Source organism: Cricetulus griseus, unplaced genomic scaffold, assembly GCF_003668045.3.
Source record: "Cricetulus griseus strain 17A/GY unplaced genomic scaffold, alternate assembly CriGri-PICRH-1.0 unplaced_scaffold_3, whole genome shotgun sequence".
Lineage (NCBI taxonomy): Eukaryota > Metazoa > Chordata > Mammalia > Rodentia > Cricetidae > Cricetulus > Cricetulus griseus.
The window spans coordinates 1,924,671-1,931,487 of record NW_023277030.1 but is presented as its reverse complement, the minus strand read 5'-3'; positions in this window follow the sequence as shown (position 1 = coordinate 1,931,487).

The window sequence follows — 6,817 nt, the reverse complement described above, 5'->3', positions numbered from 1 at the left end:
AAGGAAATGCCGGTTACTATTTATTTGGAATGAATCAGACCTGATTTCACGTGTCTGATTCATCTCCCTGGAACTTAAAAGAATCATTTCATTTGGTGAGAAACATAAATTTTAGACACATTAGATGGCAAAGCACCATCTCCGTCATCAAAAGCATCCGAGTTCTTGAGAGTTATAAACTTGGACCCTAGTCAATGATGACAGAAGGTGAGAGACTCACTAACCAGATGGCCGCAGGGACAGCTCGCCACAAGGTAGTCCTGGCCATGTACACCTGCAGACTCCCAGCCAGGTTTGAGAGATAGAGACAGAGACAGAGGGCCTGAGCGACGGAGATAGAGAGAGAGAAACAGAGACAGTAAGTGATGAGAAGATCTCTGAATGTTCTTTCCATTATTATAAAGTTTTACAAATATGACATCCATATTTAAAGCTAAAGATTTGTTTTTATTGTCAATTCCCTGATTGCTAAAGTTGTTGAGCACTTTTTCCTGTCATTCAGTCATTTTAAATTCATCTATTGAGAATTCTTTTTTAGATCTGTACCCCACATTTTATTAGTATTATTTGGTGTTTTGGAAACTAGTTTCTTGAATTCTTGTAAAATTTGGAAGATCAGCACTCAGTTATATATGGGGTTGGCAAATAGCTTTTCCCATTCTGTGGGCTGCCATTTTGTATTTCTGACAGTGTCTTTTGTCTTACAGAAGTTTTTGGTTGTGTAGTGGGAAGAATAGAGGAGAACAAAATAAGAAACACCATTAGAGAGGCACAAAAGTCACTCATCATCCATAGCCATCTGGGAGATGTATATCATAACAATTCTGAGATATCATCTTACACCTTCTAGATTGCCTACAAAAAAAAAAACAACCATTGACAGTTATTGAGGAGGGATGTGGAATAATGGTTCTCTGTTGTAACTGGGAGTGAAAACTTGTACAACCAATTTGACATCAATAATGAAGTTCTTCTGAAAATTGAGTATCAGTCTAATTGACCATCGAAAATATTCAGTTTGCAGACGATATGATAGTTTACATAAGTGAACCAAAAATACTCTACCAGTGAGCTCCTACAGCTGATAAACACATTCAGCAAAGTGGCAGTGTATAAGATTAAGTCAAAAATTAAATACTCCTTCTATATGCAGATGATAAGTGTGATGAAAAAGAAATAAGAAAAATACCAACCTTTATAATTCCCACAAACAATATAAAATATCTTGGAGTAACACTAACCAAACATGGCAAGACCAGTATAGCCTGAACTTTGAATATTTAAAGAAAGAAATAAAAGAAGATACTAGAAAATGGAAAGATCTTCCATACTCTAGGATAGGGAGGATCAACACAGTAAAAATGGAAATCTTGCCAAAAGCAATCTACAGATTCAATTCACTGGGTATCAAGGTCCCAGTGGTTCAAAGATTTCAACTGGCTCTGACAGCTATGTAAGCTCCAACTTTCAAAATTTTACCATTTATTACTAATTTCTGGTACTTTTTATCCAGTTTATCATTGTATATTCTATTCTTATTTGTAAATTTATTTCTTTTGTTCAAGTTTTTTTTTTACATTTATATAAGTTCTCCATTACGAGAAGTAAATATGTGTGTCATAGATGTAGTGAATGTCAAAAAATGTTTCTGAAAGCATACATCATGTCCATTATTAATACTTGGTCGGGGGCTGTCTATGACTAAGGGTGTACGTTAGGAATTTGGTTTTACCATTAAGTGTGTAACAAAGAATTGAAGAAGGCAGAATTTTTCTTGGGGTGAAATTAGCAGAACAAGAGCCTTCCACTCAGTAATCATTTTCCATTTCAACCAAGGAAATAGGAAGAGATTCCTATGTCCTGTTTTCTTTTCATTGTGATCCACATATGAATACAACTTGAAATAAATGATAAATCATGAGTTTTGTACAGCTTTTCCACATTGGTCAAAAATTCCTGAAGAAATTTCAGGGTCAAAATTTATAAAATCTTCCAGCCATCATATTCCATATCAAGGCACTCATACATGGGAAGACCAAGAGTAATCAAGGTGAACAAATGGGTAACACAATATTTAAAAAACATGTAAGACAAGCCTGGATAAAGAAATCTCATAAAATAACTAAGGATAATTCATTATTGCTTTTGGTGTAGAGGAATAAATGCATGGAAAGTTGCAATATACATCTCAGAGTGATTCTATTGATTAGTTAGTGTAGGACACCAAATCTGCTATTAGACCTAAGCTAGCGTTAACACAGCTAGAGACAGTTATACAGTGGAAGGCATGCAGGCTAAATTCTCATCAGAAAATCAGGTTAATCCAGATTATATAACATGGATCATCCAGGAGAGGCATATTCACTTGTCAGCAGAGTTGTCTGTTTTTCTTTCATAGCAGATAAAACTTTTGGCTAGGAACCATGTTAATAGTGAAATGTGAAGTAATTGAAGTCGATAGGCTGGTCTTGGAGTGGAATCAGGTGAGGATGACATAGAGGAATTACGGTTTTGTTTTTATTTGAGTAAAATTATTCTGGATAAGGCATAGGAACATTGGAGGTCTTGTCTGCTTTCTGCATATGTGACATCTAAAGTACATAATCTATATCAAATTTCTCTTCCTTAAATTATAATGGCATTGTAACACTTTTACTTGCATGTTTGCTGTGCACAGACCTATTAGATTGCTGTGGGGTATCAAAAATAAAAATAATTATAACTCACACTGGTTAGTGTCCTTAGTGTTTTGTAAACAAGGCTACATATACAGTGTTGTAGGTGAGCAAGTTAGTTTATAATGTAGAGATGAACTAAACTTTGACAGGCTGTTTGATTTAAACAGGTGCTTCGCAAACCAAGTAGGGTATCACACTACTTCTTGCAAGAACCCAAGAAAAATGGAGAAAGTGGGATTTAATGTTTCCTTTGTATGTTTAGTATTATAAATAAATGACTTGTACAACTTTTAAAGGCAACATAGATAGGGGTAATTCTCCAAATTAGTTAATATGTAAACCTGTTTCCATTATACTTCAGCTGGCACAATTTCCCAAGTCAATGGTACCTCATCTCAATGAATGCCTATTTAGATTTTATTTTCAATGATTTTGATGGTGGATGTCTTCTTCACTGAAAATTAATATTCTGATTTAAGGTATTAAAGTCCTCGTAGGTTTCCAACACATGCTGATCTTGGCATTGTTATCAACCTTCAGTTATATTTCTTTAAATGTTAAAATTCAGATGGAAATGGCTGTTGCAAGTCCAAGAATACCACAAAGTATTACCACATTACAATACAAGAGATTTTTGTTAGGGATAAATCCAGGATGGTAACTGTGAGAAGATAGAGCAGGGGACTGAAAATAATGAAGGAAAGTTGAAGAGTACAATTGGGAGTGGTGAGACTATTCAGGGTACAGCTTCCAATTTGGGGAATGGTGGAATTTTAGTCGTGAGGTGTAGCCTTTTACCCAGTAGGACATAGGATACGATGGGTGCTGTATGCTGTCTTTAGGACAGTTATAGTGTTCTAGAGATTGAACCCAGGATTTGAAAGAAATTAGGGGAGATGTCTGGCATGGGTGTGTCTCAGGGTTCCTACAGCTGTTAAATTTCTAGAAAAGATAGGATTTGATCTTTGTGTTTGTTTCCCTCTACAGTGGCAGTTACTCAAACTATCTTGACTGATATACTCTAAAAGTATAACATGTCTGAGCATTTATAGCCTGTGTGTATGTCCTTAAACCTTCCTCAAAATGTCTATTTTTGAGATAAAAATATGATTGTAATTTCCCATTTGCTTTGCCATTTCCAACACTTCACAGTCATCTCTGCTTATTGACTTCACTTTGATAACATTTTCCAATGTGTCCCTGTGAACATGAGTATGGTACTGTAAACAAGACCTTATAAATCTGACAAATGATATTCCCAAATTTATATGGGAAACCAAAAGATGTTTTCACATAAGAAGATACAGAAGAAATTGATTGATGCTGACAGAGTGAGAAATATATTACCCACCTCAAAGAAATATTTCTTGTTAAAAATTCATTTTGGTTACATAAAATAATAATTTAATAAAAGACCAAATGAACAAATACGATAAAATAACAAGGTATATTCAATTACTTGCAATTTTATGATCTCAAATATAAGAAATTATTGTTACAAACATATAAATATATATGTATATACATATATAAATATATATGAATATAGAGCAACAATGAAATTAATATTAGCATCTTGGTTATTTTGCTTGCTGAATCTTTTCCTTCCATTCTTGATTCATTTATATATTTTTCCATTCCTATTCATTCTATACTTGACTTTTTTATTACAACCTACACATTTTTATTTTGCTTTCTTCTATTTCATTTCTTTATTTTTGATCAAATATTTACTTATATATTTGATTTTTTTACTTTTAAAAGACAAGCATCTAGAGGTGAGTGAGCCCCTGCCCGCTCCCGACCCCAGACCAGAACACCCCACCACCCCCATCCCACCACCCCCGCCTGAGCCTGCCGGCTTGGGCCAGACACGCCCAGAGAGGGAGGAGCCCCCTGCCCCACCAATCTGCTAGCACTCCATTCTTACATTCCGCCGCCGCAGACTGACCTGGAACTAGGTGAGTGAGCCCCTGCCCGCTCCCGACCCCAGACCAGAACACCCCACCACCCCCATCCCACCACCCCCGCCTGAGCCTGCCGGCTTGGGCCAGACACGCCCAGAGAGGGAGGAGCCACCTGCCCCACCAATCCGCTAGCACCCCATTCTTACATTCCGCCGCCGCAGACTGACCTGGAACTAGGTGAGTGAGCCCCTGCCCGCTCCCGACCCCAGACCAGAACACCCCACCACCCCCATCCCACCACCCCCGCCTGAGCCTGCCGGCTTGGGCCAGACACGCCCAGAGAGGGAGGAGCCCCCTGCCCCACCAATCTGCTAGCACTCCATTCTTACATTCCGCCGCCGCAGACTGACCTGGAACTAGGTGAGTGAGCCCCTGCCCGCTCCCGACCCCAGACCAGAACACCCCACCACCCCCATCCCACCACCCCCGCCTGAGCCTGCCGGCTTGGGCCAGACACGCCCAGAGAGGGAGGAGCCACCTGCCCCACCAATCCGCTAGCACCCCATTCTTACATTCCGCCGCCGCAGACTGACCTGGAACTAGGTGAGTGAGCTCCTGCCCGCTCCCGACCCCAGACCAGAACACCCCACCACCCCCATCCCACCACCCCCTCCTGAGCCTGCCGGCTTGGGCCAGACACGCCCAGAGAGGGAGGAGCCCCCTGCCCCACCAATCTGCTAGCACTCCATTCTTACATTCCGCCGCCGCAGACTGACCTGGAACTAGGTGAGTGAGCCCCTGCCCGCTCCCGACCCCAGACCAGAACACCCCACCACCCCCATCCCACCACCCCCTCCTGAGCCTGCCGGCTTGGGCCAGACAAGCCCAGGCAGGGAGGAGCTCCCTGTGCCCCAAATCTGGTAGCACCCCACTCTTCCATTCCGCCGAACGACCAAGAAACTAGGAACTAGCGAGGAGACCACCAGGAGCGTCGAGATCATCTAGAGTTGTGGACATCGAATTCCTAGCCCCCACACACCACTGGGCCACAAGAGGAGATAGAGAGAACCCACCCGCACCCACTAAAAGGATATGGGGAGAAGACAGAATAAGATTTCACTCAACAACACAAAGACCAACATGACACCACCAGAACCTAGGGACTCCACTCCGGCAAGAGCTGAAAAGCCCAACACAGAGCATGAAGATGAGATGGACCTCAAAAATTATCTCAGCAAGTTGATAGAGACCTTTAAAGAGGAAACAAGAAAATCCCTTAAAGAAATAGAAGAGAAAACAAACAAAAAATTAAATGAATTGGAGGAAAAGACAAACCAAAAAATTCAAGAAATAAATAAATCTCTTAAAGAATCCAAAGAAAGCCAAGAAAAAACATCCAAGCAAGTGAAGGAAGCTCTTGAAATAGTTCAAAACATGAAAGCTGAAATACACACAATAAAGAAAACACAGAATGAGACCATGTTGGAAATGGAAAGGTTGGATAAACGATCAGGAACTAAAGATGTAAGTGTATCCAACAGGATTCAAGAGATGGAAGAGAGAATCTCAGCCACTGAAGACTCGCTAGAGGATATACATTCATCCACCAAAGAGAACCTCAAGTCCAACAAAACCCTAACACAAAATATCCAGGAAATATGGGACACCGTAAAAAGGCCAAACCTAAGAATAATAGGTGTAGAAGAAGGTGAAGAAATACTGCTCAAAGGTACAGAAAACATATTCAACAAAATCATAGAAGAAAACTTCCCCAACCTACAGAAGGATATGCCTATGAAAGTACAAGAAGCTTACAGGACACCAAACAGACTGGACCACAAAAAGAAGTCGCCCCGACACATAATAATCAAAACACCAAATCTACAGAATAAAGAGAAAATATTAAGAGCAGCAAAGGAAAAAGGCCAAGTAACATATAAAGGCAAACCAATCAGAATCACACCCGACTTCTCAATGGAAACTCTGAAAGCCAGAAGGTCTTGGATAGATACCCTACAAGCACTAAGGGAGCATGGATGTCAACCCAGACTACTGTACCCAGCAAAACTTTCAATCACTATAGATGGAGAAAACAAGATATTCCACGACAAAAACAGATTTAAACAATACATATCAACAAATCCAGCACTACAGAAGGCTCTGGAAGGAAAACTCCAACCCAACGAACATAACTACACTCACAAAAACACTGTCAGTAGTTAATCGAATTTC